This window comes from Agelaius phoeniceus, chromosome 10, assembly GCF_051311805.1.
Source record: "Agelaius phoeniceus isolate bAgePho1 chromosome 10, bAgePho1.hap1, whole genome shotgun sequence".
NCBI classification, from domain to species: Eukaryota; Metazoa; Chordata; class Aves; order Passeriformes; family Icteridae; genus Agelaius; species Agelaius phoeniceus.
This window is the reverse complement of record NC_135274.1, coordinates 21,200,864-21,221,759: the sequence shown is the minus strand read 5'-3', so window position 1 is coordinate 21,221,759 and position 20,896 is coordinate 21,200,864. Positions and strand designations below refer to the sequence as shown.

Below are 20,896 nucleotides of genomic sequence, written 5' to 3'. Positions count from 1 at the left end.
GGAAGCTTGTTAACTGTATCAGGTGTGAATGAATTCTAAATAAAGTCTAAGTCCTCACTTTGGAGCCTGATATTAAATAGTATTAAATGTCTCATTCCACATGCTGAAGGAGCAGAAAGGAAGGTTTGTAAGATAAGTATCTATCAAACTGATCTTTTAATTCTACTAGGAATTCATTGTATTACTATTGTTATGAAGAGCTATCCAGAGCTGTAGGTAGAATTCTTAAACCTTATGCAGAGAGAAATAAATTCTGAACTACCATGTTAGAACCAGCAAATGAAACATGGTCTGGCTGAATACCTAAAAGGAAGTTTCCCAACCCAGCTTTTCCCTCTTTGTGTCATCCAGCTTATTTTCATCACTTGTGCAGAAACAGGCATTAGAATTCCACAGATAAAATGGACCACTTTCTGTAATTCATCAAAGAGATGAAGGCTCTACTTTTAATGTTAAAACCCTTGGGAGATTGCAGTGAAAATCATTCCATCATAATTTCTAACAAAAAATTTCTTTGAAGTACAGTGAGTAAATATTTAGGCAGCTCAGTGGATAGGACTGTAGTTTCATTCTTTCATATTTCCTAACATGAGTCTTACCAATATAATTTTCAGTTCAAATTGACTGGCAGAATCTACAAATGCTTTATGTTATTTAACTTGTAAAAACGCTTTTTTCCTATTTGAGCACATAATAACTGTTATTGGATTAGAGCAATGTCACGAACTTAATTTGATATTTTTAGTGGGAAGGCAGACAACTTTATAAGGATTTCTGAAAAATGAAGATTCTGCTTTAATGGAGGACTGTCGAGTTTGATGTAGTATTTTAATAAAGACTAGTATTGTGGCAGCTAAGGGAGACAATTATCAAGCCATGACTCCGTTGGCATGCAGAACTTTTGTGTGAGAGTGAAAAAAAACCAACGACAACAAATAAAAACTACCCAGAGCAAACATTTCACTCTTTGGTTCCATTACTCTGCTGTAACAGGCTGTGGGTTGGGTTTGAGGTGGAAAACTCGTGTGTGTGATTCACACCCTGCTCTCCACTTGACTCTCCCAGTGCATTTTCCCACGACGCTGACTGCAATTACTCAACACTGCCATGACTGTCTTGGGATCTCACCTGCAAAATTGGGTGTGACAAAGAGCATCTATCTAATTTACTGCCTTGTAACCAATAGAAATATGAAGCTAAGACTCCTGTGGACCAGCAGCATGGGATACTATGATTTAGCCTAACTTTGCTTTCAATATTTTCACTTTTTACAGAATGTAATTACAGAAAAGAAGAAAGAATGAAAATAAATATTGATTAAGAAAATCATAGGAGAACACTTTTTTTCTAGGAAAGATCAAAGAAAAAGTAACAATATTTGCAGGTAATAAAAAAGTTGCAGATATAAATTAGAAGAAAATATCAACTTTCTTCATAGCTGCATATGAACAAGACCAAAAAAGCCCAGAAAAACTGAGTGACAGTTCAACTGCTATGAGATGCAATCCCATAGCTGAAAACAAAGTTTTAATTTTTTATGATTTTTACTTTTTAGTCACATTTAGTCATTTTGAATTAATGAAACTAGTAATGATCTTAAGCTACACAGGAAACTGAATATACTCAGTAAAATTAGAAGCAAGCTTAAAGCATCCTTTTTGCCTAAGGCAACAGAAATGATGGATGATAGTCTGAGGAATACTTTTTGCTTTCTGGACTACTAAATAAGTAATCTCATTAATCTTCTTGCAGCTTTTACCTTTTACTTCTGTAGCTGTAGCTACATAAAACCTGAGAATTTTTGGATTTTTTTTCCCTTGAATTTTTGGCATTGAATAACACCAGTTGGATGCAATGGGTGTTAAGACAATTGCAAAGGTCTTGTGCAATGTTAGTTTGCTACTTCAACAAACAGTTCTAGTGCACAGTAAGAGGATAACAACACAGTACTTAACACAAAAAAACCCTAAACTATAGAAAAAGCCTTTGAGATGTAACACTTCCAGTTCTGGGTTGAGCTTCACTAAAAATTCTGAAGTCAATGAACCAACCAAAAACATCTGGTGTGACAGAATAAAGCAGGAAATGGGACAGGGTGAATTCAGCTTTTATCCACATTTTGTGGAATCAACACTGGGCAGGCCAAGGCAACCATTACTTCTAGTGAGCACTTCTATTCTGAAATTTAGTATTTCTAGAAATCAGGAGAATTCAATCTTAAAGTCCACCAAAGAAAAATACTTTGTTCGACCATTCAAGCCATCAGCTGAATTCCAGTCCTGAAAGTCAGGTACAGCTTCCCAGCACAAATAAGCTCACAAGCCATGAATCTTCACAATAATTTATATTCCAAAACACAAAACAAATCTGATAGAACACAAGTAACTTCACCAAATGGGTTCAGCCAAGATATCAAACAGTTCCTTTTAATCAGGAAGGAGGGAAATGCCAACTACACCTTGAAGTACAGTAGAAACCTCACCATGAAGATAAATTATTGAGGGCTTTTGGCAGCAGCAGTGATGGGCTGCACAGAATCCACAGATTTTTACATCCACAGTCCCAGCTGCCTACCTGTACAGTAATCACAGCAGATGGATAATGTGCCACGTTCAGGGTTTTTAATAAACATGTCAAACATTCAATGTCCTGTTCACAGATGTACTATAATAAAATGCCTTTGCTGTGATTTGAAGTTATGCTGCCTCAAAAACCAGTTTTTGCATTAGAGAAAGAATTCTACTTTCTGCTACACACACACACACACACCTTAGCTATGACTTATTTTTCCACCTTTCCTATGTAACTCTAGAGGAAGAATGTCAGCCCCAAGACTTCAGCCATAGCACGATGATAAGTGCTGTGAGGTCCTGTGTGATTGAAGGCAGAATATCCATTTTGCCCATGCATTCATGGTCTTTAGACACCTCAAAGAACTTTTAGTAGATTCTTTATACTTCTAATCCTCTCACAGGAAACTGTGTTGGAATTCACTGAGCTTCAACAGTGTTTTTCACATTACACACACACACTGTGAGCAGCACTTCCAGCATGAGAAAACAAGAGCAGGGGGAAATATTCACAACAAATTAAGTGTGAGGAAAATGCTTGAGTCTGAGGCAAACATTGAGGCTGGTGAGGCACTGGAACAGGTTGCCCAGAGAAGTTGTGGGTGTCTCATCCCTGGAAGTGTGGTCTAGTGAAAGACATCCCTGCCCACAGCACAGGGGTCAGAATGAAAGGATCTTTAGGTTCCCTTTCAGTCCAGATCATTTTGCCATTCCATTATTTAATCTGGAGTTAAGTGGAAGGGTCAAATTAAATCCTAAAAACTTTTTTATCTCAAAATTCAACACGTCTTTTTACTCTTTCTTAACTTTACTCTTTGTTAACAACAGGTCTTTTTACTCTTTGTAAACAGATTTTGCACAAATCCAGTGAGGATGTGAGCTGTGGCCTTGGCCAACAAAAGAGCACAAACCCTCACAAGCATGAGGGCACCAGGGGTCCATGACACACACATATGTAAAGATTCTAAAGCAGCTATTTTGGGCTTCTGCTTCCCTTTTGGCAGCACTGACAGTGGAGAGACACTCTCTAAGCCAGCTGTTTCCAGCATATTTCATCAGAAACACAGGTTTCCTTAGCAACATGCCCCAAAACATCCAGGAGTCCTTCACTCTGTGTCCTTGGTAGAGCATCCTGGTAACATGGAAATACAGAGCCCATCAAACACCCATGTCCCTTCTATGTAACAGTACCTTAGGAGTTAGAGGTTTTGGGGTTGTTTCTTAAATACAAAATAATTGGATTACTAGCTAAATGAGCAATATATGCTCCAAAGAAACTCAGCACAAAATTTCTGTCATCTTTCTGGCAAAAAAGTGATTGCAGAGTGCAAGTTATGATCACAGATCTCAAAAATCTCTCAGCATTAATCACTGTTCAGAAAGCCCAAGTAATTCAGACCACCTGCATAATGAAGTAATAAATCCATGATTAAAAAATACCCAAGTTTAAAGAAAGGCACAGCCACAGCAGACTCTTTAAAGTCAGTGACTCATTGAATTTAACAGGCACTTTTGCCTCAGTGCTGTCTTTGATAAACAAATTTTCTTGCCTTTCCTGATGGCTGATACATGCCCAGGTTTGGGGTGAAATGTGCAATATGTATGTATGCACATAATTAAATAGAATGTAATACTTCTGCTGCTCATACTCCCAGGCATGTCAGCAATAATATATAATTTCAAAACTAAGTATGACAGGCTGAGGAATAGATACTTATTGGTCCAAATGGTAGAAATACCTGTGCAGAAAATTATTTGAGTCATGACTGACTGTTAGAACACAACAAAAATATCCCACAGATACCAATCCACATGCAAATTTTATATTTTTTCTTCAAACAGGGTTGTTGGACACAGTGATGACCAATCTTACTTGCTCTAATGGCTTACAGCTTCTCTTCAAGTGCAGGTGATTTCCCTGCACTTACATAGAAGACTGCTCTATTTCAGCAAGTACTAATGTCTTGTTTGAAAACACTACAGCATTTGGGAGGACAGCAGAGCACTTCTCAGACATGAAGAAATATGGAATTTTGAGAAAAATGATGGAATTTCCTATCCCCTCCTATTTTGCAAATCCATTGTGTGGATTTTTCAAATTACGTTTTAAGGGGAGCTGCTGCTGGTCTGTGGCAGATGAGCATCTGTGGTTAAACCCACAGCCCCCAGCACTGAAAGCACAGGCAGGTGAAGATCCAGAGTGTGTGTGTGCCTCACCAGAGAACCCAGCTAAGGACAGAAGGAAGACCACCCACAAGTCTCCCATTTCAGTTAGCCATGCACTCCACTCCTGAGGTTATTCGTATTTCTCATAATTGATTATGGCACTGTCTGATGGCAGGAGAAAGAGAATACAGGAAAGAAGTCTTTCCAGGAACATATATTTGTTTTGGGTGTTTTCCCACACAAGTATTTCATTCCTCCACAGGGTATGTGAGGAGAAAATCCCAAATTTACCTTGCATGCAAATCCCGTGTGAACTGATCCTCACCTGAAGCTAAAAAGGAGTTGATTTTGTGGGGTAAGAAAAGCTGCAAAGAGCTGAAATCTTAATCATCAGCTTATTAATACTACTATTTCTTTTAAGGGTTTATCTACTGAGTAGATTCACAATAGAGAATCTCAAATTCCATTAGAGAAAAAAGTATTTCTATATTCTGCAAAGGAGAGGGAAAGCTTGAAAATTACCTCACTGTAAATCAAAAACTTAGAACTCAGAAGGAATTTGGGAGATAAATGAAAATAACACAGATTTGAACACACACATAATCATTCTGAAAGCCAGCTGCATAATTGTATCACATGGAGAGCTGATAACAGAGAGGAAGTTCTTATAGCATTTGAGTAAAGCTCTGTTTGGCAAGAGTTCTGCAAATATAAATACTTTATCTGCTCCCCTTCTGATAGGAATATCAGCTTGTAGTTAGGCAACCCAGACAACATCAGCAGCTCATTCCCAGAGCTTTGTGTTTATGTATGGGTTAATTTTACACTCTGGTCAAGGCTCTCTCATAGATTTTCCTCCTATTTGACATCACTTTTTCCTGAGTTTACAAGAAAAACTGGTATGAAGACAATATGCTGCTTGTTCTTACATGGTTTTTGCCACTGAAGCAAGGTATAGACATAGAAAAATGCAATATTTTAGGGGGAAAATAGAGTGGAAACATCCTTAAATTCATATCTCAGTATAGCTTGACCTCATTCTAAAAGCAGAGATTTGTTACAATCTGGCTTTAGTTTCAGGTGAGTTCAATCTCACCCTGATTCACTTGGCATGTAAATGAAGTAGCCAATGTAGAGCTGCTGAAATTATTTTATCTAATTCCACATAGAAATATTTAAACAAAAAGAAAAGAAAGGAGAGGTGCTAGGAAGTATTTAAGGTTCACTCTTAAAGGTAAGAGCAGAAGGAAAATATGTGGTGATTAAAATGAGAATTCTCTGTTCACCTCTACTCTGCAAACCTCTTAACACCACATTATATTAATTAACAGTTTAGTTTCAAGCCAAGGACCAATAAAAGCTATACTTCAGTTGCTATTGTGATGTGCTGCTCATTGCTCACACAGAAATCCAGTTTATTTGGTTTCAAGAAACCATCTATTGATCATTTGTATCTTCATAGTCCATCTCAACAAGGCCTTTTGTTATGCTCTCTAGAAAATGCAATAGTGTCACACCAAATGACTTAATTTCACACCCACTAGATAGAATGGACTTAATTCTGCCTTCATTACCAGTAAGTCAAAGCTATTTTATTGCACAGTTGGAGCTCAGGCTTCATCCTGTAATACTTTCTGTCCCTGAAGAAAGAATGATAAAGTATTCCAGAGATCACTGGTTGTACTTCAGGTTAGATTAAGAAATAATGTGCAAATCACTGGGAGATTTATCTCTGTTTTTGCACTGGAGAACAGCCACTGGTGCTGTATTGTCATTGGAAGCTGCAGATCCAAATTAGTCCTGTTTGACTGGATCAAATTTTTGACTGAATGCAGGACAAGAAAATGCTTGGAATGCTTGGAAAAGCACATTTCTTGGTTTCAAAGCCCTTCTGCTGGATCTCAGACATCTCCTCTCATCTACCTGGCTTGCTTTCCATGCAGCTTTGCCATAGATGGTGCCTTACAGCTAGAATTTGGATAAACATCAAGGAAAACTGAGCTGTGTAATGGCAGGAAAGGCTACTCCTCAAACCACAGTTTTTCAGATCTGCACACAGCTGGAACTTCAGTGAATTGATTTTTTGGTTCTTCGGCACCAAGGCACCAAGAGTCAAGGTGCCAAACATCCTCATTCACTAGGGTTTTGTGCAAACACCAGCCTTAACATGCAGGGCTGGAAGAATGGCAAAGGAGGTGGATAAAAGAGGAAGGTTCTGGAGGAAACAGCTGCAGTCACTGCTTTTGAAGCAAATTAGAGGCAATGTATTGGCAAATGAGACTTAACAAGCTTGATTTTTCTTTATCAAACATGAAATGAACTCAGTGAGGAATTATGGTAAGGCAAGAGTACAGTTGTCAAAATGAACAGAATGAAAAGGAAGAAAATAAAAGACCAAAGCAAAAAGTGGAAAATTATGAGAGGAAGGAAAAACAGCTATGAAGAATGAGGTGCAGAAATCAGACAAGAAGGGGTAATATGTCAGGCACAGTGTGGGAAGGAGAAGATGGGAGAAGTGACAGAAAAGGAGAGAAGAGGTCTACTCACTGACCCAAAGCCAATTGTTTCAAAGCTGAAAAAGAGCATTTCATTTATATATATAGATATATATATATGTACATACACACATATATATGCCCTCCAGAAAAAAAAACAAGTGAGGTATCTAGACAAGGGCAGGAATACTGAGTTAAGAAAGTAAAGTGACATGAAGCCTGAAGTTCAAAATAGAAAAGAAAATTGGTATAACTTTTAAATTTTAAAATGCCAGGGTGTTATGAATGGCTAGAGGGGAAAATCTTGAAAAGAACAAAAAAAATTATTCCGATTAATGGAAGACAATCAGATTTATCAAGTTGCTGGTGCTGCCATTGGCTCAGGCAATCCTTAAAGCAGAATGGGCAGAAGCCAGAAGGTTACATCCTGGGAGAAGACTTCTCTATATTTATGTATTTATCTTAATAGCATATATTCTCTAAGCATTGTCTAATGCTCAGTAAGATACATAGCAATGTGCTCTCTCTACTGCTCTGTATCAGCAACCAACATGAAGTGCTTTTGAGTAACCAGAAACTCTCTACTAAAACAATCAGATGTGAGAATTTGGATTTTACTACTTCAGAGGCAGATTTGCCTCCAGTAATGTTTCTGGACTTTGGGTTGCTTTTTTTGTCTATGGTACATATTTCCTCTCCAGAAATTATAAGCATAAAAATCTTCAAGACACATGAAACTACTCCAAGACTCTTTACCTATAAATTCACATTGTAATCTCAGTTATTTCTATTCCAGGCTTTAACAAAATGGTATAACAGCACATTAAAATTTTGTAGTGGTTTAATTTGGAATCCAATCTTATAACTCATATATCAAACACACAGTAGACTTTATGGAGGATACTAATTAGTTCCTAATCATGCTCTCAAAATCTTTTTTAAATTTTGTGCTTTCACAATATAGCAAGACACATCTTCCTTTCCCTAATGTTCCTGCATACTAAAGGTCAGCATTAACATTATGGAATTTCAAGCACTGAGGAAATAAGTTTGAAATATATAGGTGGAAGTTCAGTTACTTGCATGGCCTCATGCTTCTTTATTACAAATTCTGCTCTATCTCCTCATTTGTAATTCCCACTGAAACTTCATCTGCTACTATCAAAGATACTGGCTGCCTGAGGTTTTCACTGCTGTTCTTCCTTTTTTTTTTTTTTTTTCTTTTCCCATGCTTATTAAGTTATCAGCACCCAAATGCACTCAGTTGGGCAAAACACAGAGGGGTCAGCACATTACAACCTCTTAGGAAATCAAAATGGGAGCAAGATAAGAGAGAACTAAGAACTGATAAACACAAGCACAGGCTGGGTGGAGAATGACTGAGAGCAGTCCAGAGGAGAGAATTTGGGGGTGTTGATTGACAAGAAGCTCAACATGACCCAGGAATGTGTGTTCACAACCCTGTCCTGGGATGCACCATAAGAAACATGACAAGCAGGTTGAGGAAAGTGATTCTCCCTCTCTACTTTGCTCTTGATAGGCCCCACCTGGAGTTCATTTCTGGGATCCCCAACATAAGAAGGACAAGGACCCATCAGTCCTTGAGGAGTCCAGAGGAGGCCATGGAGCTGCTCAGAGGGCTGGAGCACCTCAGCCATGGAGACAGGTTGGGAGAATTGGGGCTGCTCAGCCTGGAGAAGAGAAGGCTCTGGGGAGAGTTTTTATCACCTTCCAGTACTTAAAGGGGACCAAGAGACCTGGAGAGGAACTTTGGACAAGGGTATGGAATGATGGGACAAGAGGAGTAGCTTTAAACTGACAGAGGGCAGGGTGAGATGGGATATGAGGAAAAAATATTTTACTCTGTGTTGAGACACAGGGTGCCCAGAGAGGCTGTGGCTACCCCATCCCTGGATGTGTCCAAAGCCAGGTTGGGCTGAGCTTGGAGCAACCTGGAATAGAGGAAGTTATCCCTGCCCATGGCAGGGTGTTGGAACTACATGATCTTTAAGGCCCCTTTCGACCCAAACTATTCCATGAATCCATGATAAAGTAATGTAATAACTCTTATGAGGACATGTTGCACTGGGTTAGTTCTCTCTGTGCATTTTACAGAAGCAAAGAAACCCCCACAGACTGGTAACCATAAATTTTGAAAGATACTGAATTTTAAATAAAATTCATTTCAGGCAGGAACAATTTGTACCCATTAGGCAGATCAGCCAGTTTCTGCTGAAAGCATTACTTTCAGAAGAGATATGGAGAGCTCGGGGTGACTTTCACTTGTGGAAAATATTTGCATTTCCAACATTTTTCTTTTTGAGTCAGAATGGGCAATTTTTTGAGGTGAAGACATTCTTTCTCAATCCCAGGACAGGAAATGATCATAAGTCACTGTAAAATATGCAGACACAGACAACAATTATAATCAGCAAATGGGGATCCAGACAGGTTTATTTTTACTCACTTACACAGTTATGGAGCAGCACAAATTGTCACTGAAGCAGTAAGTTTTGTCAAGCAACACCAGGCCACCCCTTTGTGAATTGGTTTGTGTGTGAGTTCTAGATGTGGCAGGCACAAATTATGCAAAAGCGTTTGCCATGATAAGAGAAGGATTTGATTACTGATGTTTAAATAAGGATCCCCTGAGCTGTCTCTTTTGTGTAGGAATGGTGTTAAATATTTGGCAACAGGATGACATGTCCTGCATAATTTAAGCAGTTCCTTTTACTGGGCACACAGCACACACACGCCTGCAATTCATTAGTTCCCATCCACACTTTCCAGCAGCATTAAATATACATGTAAGATGAGCTACTGCAGTGTCCATCAATCCCTCCTCTCCTTATTACTCACTTTATGTCTTTATCTTTGACTTGTCTTTTACTCCAGGTAACACACCAGCAGTTTTGTTTTGTGCATTTGGGAAGCAAGAGGACTCAAAAGCTCACTATTTGATCTCTTCCTCTGCCTGACTGCCTTCAGTGCTGTCACATCACTGGGAAGCCCAGTTCATGACTCCAAAGACAGCTTCCATCCCTCTCTGCTGGCTGCAGCTTATCAGCTTTGTCTGGTCTGAGCTTGTTTTATTTATCGAGAGTCAGGAGGGAGCAGGAAGATGATGGGATGGAAAAGGAAAGGCAGTGAACAGAGAGGTTGTGGATCTATTTAATGAAGACATACAATGCCTCTGTGCAGCCAGACAGGCTCTCCTTGCCTAAAACAGGAGCAGGCAGCTAAAACTGAGAGAAACTTCAGCTGATTAAGTCGCTTTAGGCCTTTATGGAAGAGTGATGAATATTACTTTTGACAGGTGCTGAAGGGGGTTAGATATAACTCGATGTGTGGAATGCCAGATTCCAACATGTAAACAAGAGTCACTGTTACTGCTATCTGTCCTCCACAGCTATGATAATTTGTTTTCACTCTAACACCACTCAAAAAAATGATTAGGTAGCCACCACTGAATGACTTCAAGTTATCATCAGGAAAGTTTACATTTTTTCATGTCAGCCTTCCCAGTCTCAAAACATTTAAAGTTACATACATCTGATCATCCTAGTGAGCTATTTTTTATTTCAAAACCAAAAAGTTCAGTTAGCCAAGCTCTCCCTGACAAAAACCCCAAACCTAAACATTCCTGTAAAAGATGAGAATAAATGAGGAGTGAATGTATGGAAAATGTAAATTCCTGTCAAGCATAAAAGCCAAGATAAGTAAAAGCAGGAGGTAGGGAAAAGCAAGCTCTAAGGATGAGCATCACTGGAGATGGGGAAGTGTCATCAGTGGGAGTTGATATTTGTATCAGTCACTGTCTCTACAAGAGAGACAGTACAAGAGTCCTTTCCCACTGTTTGTTTGGCACTGACAAGCTGTCTGTAGGTTTGCCTCACAAACACATACAAAATATGCATTAATACCTGCTTTAAGAATAAAGAATGAATTTGCAAAGGCTTCTGTCCAAAGCACATTACACAACATTGTATATATATGGCAGCACATTCTCACAGAGCTCTTAATCCACCTCTGCATTCCTCAGTAAAAAAAAAAAAAAAAAAAAAAAAAAAAAAAAAAAAAAAAAAAAAAAAAAGCCAGAAAACAGAAATTATTCTGCAAGAATTAGAAATCAGAGCACAGAGAAAAGTAGCCCTACCTATATTTTTAATTAAAATTATTGGGAATATTGCCACCACTGGAGTAAAAAATCCAGTGAGAAAATGAGTGAAAACTGGTTACTACTGTAAAGACTAAAAGTAGTATTTGCCCCACCATGCTTGGGTGGTGGAAAGGCTTTGAGTTCAAGCCAACTATTAAAGCAGCAATACTCTGACAGGCCAGGGCCCAAAGAATCCTAGAGAATTGTAACAGTGTCATAGAAACAAAACATGAAGGATACCTAATTTCCTAACTGTGAGTTTGAGGATATCCCTTCTCTATATTTTATCAGCATCTCCAAAATAATTTAGCTTAAGGTAGTTGAGCTGGAAAGTTAGTTTCAGGACAAGATGCTGAAAAAAACAATCCCTAAAAGGAGTCAGGACATGTACAAGTAGATTTTATAGTGCAAGGAATTTCTGACAATCTTGTTAAGGCAAAAGCAAAAAGAGATTTTAAGATTTCCTTTATCCTTCCCCAGGAGTTGTTGTATGCAAAGCTCTCATGCATAAGAGCAGCATACTGGTGTCAAGAAACTAAAAACCAATGTAAAATTTTTATGCAATAAAGGGGATTTCTAACAATTAATAATTCTAATAAAAATAGTTAATAAATTCCAGACATGAGTAAATCATAATAAAATATTTGGATCTGCACTTTCCAAGATTAACTGTGTGGACTCAAACCTCCAGGGTGTGAGAGCAAGATCCTATGTGCATATGTGTGTGTGTGTTTCCAGGACAGGATCTAAGTTGTCTGAAGGTAGGGGTCCAGGGTGATTTTAGGAGCTGTGGAGCACCTGAGACACCTGCACATAGCCAGCAGTGATGTCTGCAGGCAGACCTCTGCCCTTCTGGATCAGCAGCAGCAGATCCTGAGATACAGTGAGATTTGAGATGCAGTGCAGCATAGGAAAAACCCACATGCTTACCTTCAAGTGACTAAATCACAAGTGAGTGTCACTATATTTAGCACTGAGAAAGCACTAGGGCAGTAAAAGTTCTGAGTATTACCATGGAGAAAATTGCAATCCCACACCTCCACAACCATCTGTTGTCCTGCTTTAGTTGAAACACAGCCATGCTCTGCCAAGGTGACGTGAAAATGAAATGTGCCAGGTAAGTGAACTCTGTGCTCGTGATGAACAGAAAGTACACAACATATTGCATTAAATGAGGCATAACAGAGTGAGTTCTCTTAGATATACCATATTGAATCAATTTGTAACCCACAGATCTATTTACTATTCTAAATTCATGCTGCTAATTGTATCAGGAGATGAACTCACACATAACTTCTGTTGATGAATACAATTAATAAAATGATGAAGGAATAATGTATAGTTGTCAGAATTTGTGTATTGCTATTTTTCACCCAGCAACTGACTAAAATAACATATTGTTGTCCTAGATTATTGCATGAAGCAATAAAATTACTACTTCACATAAGCACTTAACAAAATACTGTATCTAGACTCTAAAGATTTAGCCAAAGTTAAAGTGGTTATTATTTTAATTTTCTTGCAATTTCTTGCATTTATTTGCATGCACTGAATTTGTCTGGATGTTTTGTGGGGTGGCAAACATTTTGCAACAGTTTTATGCAGCACATACCAAAGACTAAAGAGAATTCTTGGAAATAAATGTCCAGTTCTGGGACAGTGGATCAGTGTCAGAGCTCAGCATAGAAAAAAGCAGAACAAAGACTCCTCAAAGAAGCACAAGTTCCTCCAAATTCTTTGGAAAAAGGTCTTTTAAGCACAATGCCCATTCAGGAAGTTGCATTAGAAAACTCAGCCAATGTGGATGCATTTTTTAATAGGCAGTAGAATGGGATCTGAATCTCTTGTATAAAATGTCCAAAGCAGCCTATGTCTGATATTAAGATGACTAATCAGAGTAATTTCCCACAAGGTTTTCTAAGGAATTCCTTGTTTTTAAAATGATACTTTCTAGAAGTTGCAAATAGATGTGTGAGAAACAGTTCTTACCTTTGTGGCAAAATCATTCTCATGCTGTCGTACTTTTGTCTTTTGGAAATATTTACACACAATTTACCAAACTTCAACACTTTGCAAATAACCATAGACAATCTGGAAAGAGAAAACTCTTAATTATGACTGAATACCTAGAAAAACAAGGTCATAGTCACAAAAACAGGAAAGTAAAAGGTCTTGTATAAATTATTCTCTATGTATCATTTCTACAAAGGATTCCATTCCCATCTGAACATCAAAGGTATTCAGTTCCCAAAGGTGTTTGATGATATTAGATGCCTAGAAAGATGTGGTGGGAGGAATTTGAACAGGGAACCCCCAAAGATGGGAGGTTGGTGAAGAACATTTGCTTCTTGCTTGAGACTAGCTGGTCTTCTGCTCTGAATTTCTCCTGCTCAGAGGTTACTCACTGCTACACCTCAGATGAAATCTGCCTCCACTGCATCCACACAGCTGCAATATGCAGGGTAAGACAAGTAGCTATTGATGCCTCACGTCATGGGCCTTCCAAAAGTCCTCATGTCCTGGGAAATGTAATATTTTGAAGAGTTGTGAACCTCTTCAAAGGTGAAGATGCTTGGAAGAGGGCAGAAGTCTGCACATGTGGAACTTTTAGCTTTGCTGCGAGGCAGCAATAAGACTGGAAAATAGAAGTACTGGGCACACCGTACTGTTTTTGACCTCAGGGAAAATATCAGATACTGATACATACTGAAAAGGAGAAAAATCTCCATTTAACTAGAGAAAGCACTACTAAACCCATACATGAAGCTATTGTGCAACTACAGAGAAAAATATCCTCGTGGTATTTCTCTTAACATATGAAAAGCTGAATGCTCCCCTGCAGAACTAAGCTGTCAGATTTGAAAATTAAATTTTAACACTACCTCTCCTTCAAGTGTGGACTTCTGCTTGCTAATTTTTCCTTAACCAGAAATATGTCCATCATACTTTTTGGTAGTATGATAATTGATGAAGGTGGGAGAAAAATGTAAGACCTTTTCCCAAATAATAAGGTATAACGTGAATTCTGCATCCTGTTCTAAGTCCTAAAATCTGTCAGCTCTGCAGTCACAGTGAGGATGCTGATAATAGCAGTAAGATTTCAGAAGCTGCACCAAATAAGTTGTTTTGTCCAGACTTGTCTATTGCATGTAATAAACTCAGTTCTATAAAAATCAAGTCATTACTGGAACTCCAGGAGTCAGAAGGACAGTGACAAACTGCTAATTAATTCTTCCTCTGAAAAATGCAGTAATAATTGGATCAGGGAGTGATATGTGCACTGAAAAGCAAATGTATCCCCATGAACCTGTTTGGCCTAAGAGGTTTTTTAATATATCCATATCAGGGGTTTGGGAGGAAAGGCAGAATAGTTCATGTGTTCATATCCATTTTTTAAACAAAATACAGGCTATTTTAAACAACTTGCTTTTTCCACTCTCTCATAAGAAAAAAATGTTTACATTTGAGGGCCTATCTGAACTGTATTGAAAACTGATATTCATGATTGTAAAAGCCATTTCTCTTGGAAAAACACACTACCACTCCTAGCCTCCAAATGAAGGCAACAGAAGGGTAAAAAATAAGTAAACTGTGGAGAGAAAAAAATGGAAAATGAAAAAGAAATCGACCAGAAGAGGCATCAGTAGTTGCTTTCTCTACAACAAATCCTGTTCAATTATTGGGCCTTCTTCAGAAGCAAACTGAAAAAACTTAAAGTACTATCTATTTGTTGGTTGTTACAAATTATACTGCAGGGTTTATTTGCACCATGATAGCACCACAAGTTTCAGTGAATACGAGGTCTCCTTCCTTAGATGTAATACATTTAATGAAAATCTAATAAAAACCTTTGGTCATTTTTCCTTCCTTTACCCAAGTTAAAAAAAAGGAAAAAAAAGGAAGTAGCAGGGAAATGAAGAAAATCCCACAGAACAAGTTTTCAACTGAAAGTGAAGTCCTGTTTTTCCCAAATATACCCTTACTCAATCAATTGTGCAAGAAGCCTTTAAGATAAACAGTGAGTACACCTTCAGGTCACTTTGTGGTGGAACAAGCCCTATATTGTTGATGACCACAATGGACCATGTCCATCTCCAGTTCCCTCCCACATTTCCTGTTCCTGTATTTCACTCAGCACCACCCTCCAAGCTCTCCCATGATGGCAGAGCTCTCCAAGGGTGCTGACATACCTTGAACAACCTATGCTAGATTTGGCAGCTCCAAGGCACCCAGCACACAGCAGTGTCAGTGAGCCAATGGTGCTGCAGAAGAGCTCTATTTTCATTTTATCTCCACTGCACACAGCTCAGTGCTGCTGTCTTGTGCTTTTGACCCAGCACAGCCTGGTACAGACTTAGCTCTAGGGAGCCCCCATATCTTTAAGCTGAGGTTCTCAATATCCAGTTTATTCTATCAACTACTTGATTGACAGGATTGGCTTCTCTAGTATAAAATCTATTTGAAATATATGCCCACTATAGCCTTAATCCTTAGCATACATTATAACTGTTATCAGGAGAGCACAGCTCACAAAAATTACAGGGAACTCCCATATTAGCCACCACTTCATGGCAGCAAATACAAAATAAAAAGGGGGAAAAAAAAATCTATCTCATGACTCGGCCCAAGTCACATCCAAACTTGGGACCATCTGATCCTTCATCCCAAACCAGACCACAGCTTCCAGGGCAGGATACAAAGCCAGGTCCTATTCAAGCTCCAAACAACTTGCACTATACTTTTGTAATGTTTCAATAATGCAGAGCACAGACCTTTCAGGGAAATTCTCTCTGATCAGCACAGCAGCTCTGAGCCCCACAGTTCTGTGCATTTGCCATGTGCAAAAATCCATTTGGTCTCCAAGGGCAGAAGAAAAGGAAGATCAAAGACAAGCCCCACTACACAGATCCCAGAGGAGAACTTGTCATAATCCCATGTTCCATCTTTTACCTTGAAGCATAGAGCAAATGAGAAAGGAAAGAAAATGATGTCTTAATACTGTATGCAATTAGCAGTCAGAGGGAACTCACCCAATATTTTTTTTTCAGATATTGTATAACTTTTTGGAAGATACATTTAACCCTCTCTGCTCCACTCTGTTCATTCCATTAAATAATATTTAATTACTTTTCAAAGCCTTGATGGCAATCCATTTTGACAGCTGTGCACTCAGGATTGTTCCCCAGAAGGAGAATTTCCCTCACATGCAACCATAAAGTCACCACACAGTCCTGAAAACTCTTGCAGGTAATGCAGAAGAGCAGAAGAAACATCTGAGGAGTAATGAGATCAGCATTTCTGATTCTCTCCTCTCCTTCCCAGATCTCTGCACTAGGTTCTGTTGAGTAAAGAGGGTTGTATTTACTCTTTATGTGTCTGAATTCCAGTCTGAGTGGAGAGCTGGCTGCAGCACAAGATCAATCACAATTATGATGCCCACACAGTCCAAGTTATGGTCTGAGCTTCAATGCCAATGAAGAATTGCTGACTTGCGTCGTGTTTCGAAAGAAAGAAAGGAAATTTAGAAAGGGGAGCACAGTACCTGAATTTGAAGAAGCCAGATAATTTGTGCATGCTTTATTCCTCTCAAACACCTCTGTCAATACTAGAAATCTTTGAAGAGCTGTATTTTCTGTCACAAATCTTTTCACCTGAAAAAGAAAGGCACACAGTACAAGATTTCCATTTAAAGGAGCAATGACAAAACTAGTGTGGAACAGTCAAATCACTGCATCTTCTGTGTGCAGGCATACCTGCAAAATCAAGCCACCTAAGAAAGCTGTTGAGGTAGCAAAGAATTATTTTTTTCTATTTACAATTGGTTAAGCTTCTAGTATGTTTGTACCTAGAAGGATGCTGAAAAGAGATATTAGAACCACATTCTGCAATTCAATTTTGGCTGTCTTTCCACCCAGGCAAAAGACTACTAGATTAAATTTATTAAAATGGCAGGTAAAAGGTACAGAAATTCTTTATCTTTCTGCAATTGGTAAACTTCAAAAGGGAAAAGATTTGAAAGCAGATTGTAATGACCAATTATCTGAGAGAAGCAATATTAGGGAGATGCTGGAATCAAGTTGCTCATTAAAATAAGGAAAGAATAAAAAGTTGCAAGTGTGACACCAAACATGTCTGTAATGGTCTGGGGTTAATTGGATTGAAGGGAGCAGCTTGGGCTCTCCAGTGAGCTGGAGTTGACAGAGACCACAGGCAGCAAAGAGCACGGCGAAAGGAGAGGCAGGACAAAAAGGTCTAACAATGTTTGGGCTGCTGGCAATTCTAAGACAAAAGAATTCAGAGAAAAAAAAGAATTGGCTCTGGAAATTTTGAGGCCAGAAGATACTTGCTATTTTAAGGCATGGCACTATATTCCTTTAGAAATAAGTTTATTTTGTGTGTGGATGCATCAGCCATTTGGATTTTCCTCAACAGACCTAATGAAAATTCCAAATTGGTAGATTTAAAATAAATTATAATAATTTCAGAATAAGATAACAATTATAAAAGTGAGAAAAATAGATAAATATATATTTACTGACTACATCTACATATTTGAACAAAAGTAATATATCTAATATTACAATTTAACTTCACATTTCCCTGCATCAAGCTCCAGTCAGAAATACTAGAAACCTTTCAATTATAACAAAACTGGCTGAAAGGTCACCCTTTCCCCAAACTATGGCTAAATAGATTTAATCTTCTCAGTCTAGTATTACAGCCAGAGCAAAGTGTTTATGATCAATTCAATTAAAATGGTAATTTCAGGGGGACTGGCAGCTCTCCTAGACTGTAAAGAGTTCTAGTTTACTTGAAATCCCATGGCACAAGGTAATAATATGGGATGTTTGCAGTTCTGTCACTGTGGTAATTTTCCATGATATTACACTGAAACACTTGCACAAATATAACTGCAGATAACACACACCAAAAAGGAGGTATAATATTTAATTTTAATGTAATTATCACATCCCACTGAAAATACACAACTAAGATCAAAAGATAATTACAATACAGACCAGTGAGAGCTCTGTTTTAATCAGAAGGAGCTGTGAATCAAAGTATTCTGCTTGCCAAAGTGAGTGCCTTGTTGGGTCAAATAAGCTCACACAGTCCCTCAGAAGAAGTCATTGGAATTACATCATTATTTTCAGCTCTTGCAGAGTTTGATAGTGTAGCAGACCCTGAAGCAAAGCTTTGCCTTAGGTTGCAATTATACAAACTTCACAGTTTTTACCACAGGTCCTCCTGAATAGTTTTGTGATAAGCCATAAGCATAAACCAGTAAGCAATTGTTGTTACAGAGATCTATTAATAGATATTTCTCTTAAAAAAAAAAAAAAGGTAATGCTAGTCACATTCAGCACTAATGCACAGAGCATTTTAAAGGGAAAACTGCCAACTTGAAATTTCATTTTCTTCTGATTACTTCAGACATGCCCAGAAGCTAACAAAAAGAGTGAAGATCTGTATTTTTTCAACATCCCCTCCTCTCCTCCTCTTTTTGGCAAAGTGTTCACAAATGTGACAATCTCTGCTCATTTCCCTGCTTTTTTGGTGGCAAACACGTTGCCATGGTGTGCTCTGAGGCTGGGCACTCGCATGACACTTGCCCTGGTTTGGCAGAAAGCAGCAGAGCAAGGCAGGAGTTCTAAGGGATTGCAGTGAAGGAACAGGCATACACTCAAGGGAAAATCAAGATGATAAATGTCATCTTGTTTATTATCATTGTTCTAGGATCACCAAAAAGAACCTTCAAAAGCAGTATTAGAAAATGAGTGGAAAAGGCCCCCAAAGGACAATGAGAATTTTTCAACAACATATTCTTGTAAGTAATGTGAGAGTTTAGAGGTTGTTGCATTTGGACTTCAGTGAACTAAGGAAGGAGCTGGTTGAGGACTTAATCCTGATGGTGATCAAATGAAAAAACTGCAGATTCACAAACATCATTTTGTAAATTGGAGCTCTGTCTTGCTTACACTGCAATTTCTGCTGAGACCAAAGCCTGGCTAGGTGTACCTGCCTCAGCCTTCAGCTGAATAGCTGAGAGCAGTATAGCTGCAGGGGAAAAAAAAAAAAAAAAAAAAACAAGCTCAGTCTGGACTGCAAAACCCTTCAGAAAATCAAATATTTAGGTTGCTGGCTGGCACTGAAATCAGCACTGCCATGGCTGAGAGTGCAAGCCAAGGTAATGTGCTTACACACTGCTCTTAGCAATACAGTGTTCACATTCTATTGGTCTTGATACACCTGCAAGCACAGTGACTGCAGAGCTCACTCAACTGGGACAGGGAGAAGGGAAGTAAAAATGTAAAGAAATCTGTGCCAATTTGCTGAGTGAATATGTATGCAGTCAGGATAGCATGGGAATCATAGAACCTTACCCCTTTAATGGCATCAAACAATGAGGTAGTAAAAAAGGACTTTTATTTTCTGTTAAAGCTCTTAGAAATCTAACCAAGCAGTTAGTGATATAAAAGAAAAAGGCCCCACACTAACCAAAATTATTATCTAAATCTTTTGTTAAATTTGGCAAAACTTAAAGTAGGTTCTTGAAAGCGACACATTTCACAAATCATTTATCTGCTTTTTTTAGGGATGACGTGTTTGAATGTTCAACAGTGACCTGAGATTTTGGGTGTGCTGCTAAGACAGATGGGACCCTGGGTGATACACAAAGTAGAACAAAGGGAAGAATTACTGTCCAGGTAATATACAAAGTCCCTAGTTTAGGACAGTGACTTCATGAATACAGCTCCTAAAAGCACTACTCAACTTTCAGCAGATATTTGGCTCCAAAGATCTCTGAAACACAGAGTGTAAGAAATCAAGCTTCTTTGGATTCCTAACATTGTCATTTGTTAAGATGCAGGTGCTGAAGGAACTGAAAGACACAATGTACACCAAAGAATGGCCAACTGCAAAATGAACATTGCAAGAGAAAAGCGTACAAAGGAAAAATGAACTTACAGTTTCTTCAGGAAGTCTGAAATGTTCTCAAAGAGAAGTGTAGGCACATTCATATTGAAACATACCCAAAGCAGCAGATCCACATTCAACATCCTGTCGAGCAGTGACAAGAATGTAGAAGTGGAGATGAAACCCTCTGGGGGACAGAAACATGAAGACAATGTTACTTCTGGCACAGAAATTTGGGATGTTACTTGGTTTAAGAAACTCATTTTGTTGATGTGAGATTTTATGGGCTGTGGTAGTTTTGTGGTGGTTGGTGTTGGCTGCCACTTTTATCTATCTGACTCTTAAAGCAGTTAAATGATCCCAAAAATATTTCTGCACCTCTGTGTTCCTTCATTACAAGAAGATCTGCTGCTATTTCCATTAATACAAATCCTGGATGCTGGTAAGAACACATGGCTTAGCTTCTAATCAGCTGAAAAATTACAGTGGGAAGCAAGATATTCTTAGGCAGATTATAAAATTAAAAAGCTCCTGCAGGAGATGCTTTTAAAGTATTTTTTTCTTCCAGAGGAAAAAGAAAATACCCT

The 20,896-nt window shown here is 38.4% G+C and overlaps 1 long non-coding RNA gene across 1 annotated transcript in view; it reads right to left on the bottom strand.

The window, feature by feature from the left end:
* Positions 1–20,896, bottom strand: part of LOC143694898 (uncharacterized) — an 85,679-nt gene that overhangs the window by 64,383 nt on the left and 400 nt on the right. Inside the window, exons 2-5 of the long non-coding RNA XR_013183696.1 lie at positions 20,361–20,496; positions 16,933–17,041; positions 16,163–16,340; positions 13,380–13,481 (exon numbers count right to left, since the gene is read on the bottom strand). This is a non-coding gene — a long non-coding RNA (uncharacterized LOC143694898). The remainder of the gene's footprint in view (positions 1–13,379; positions 13,482–16,162; positions 16,341–16,932; positions 17,042–20,360; positions 20,497–20,896) is intronic.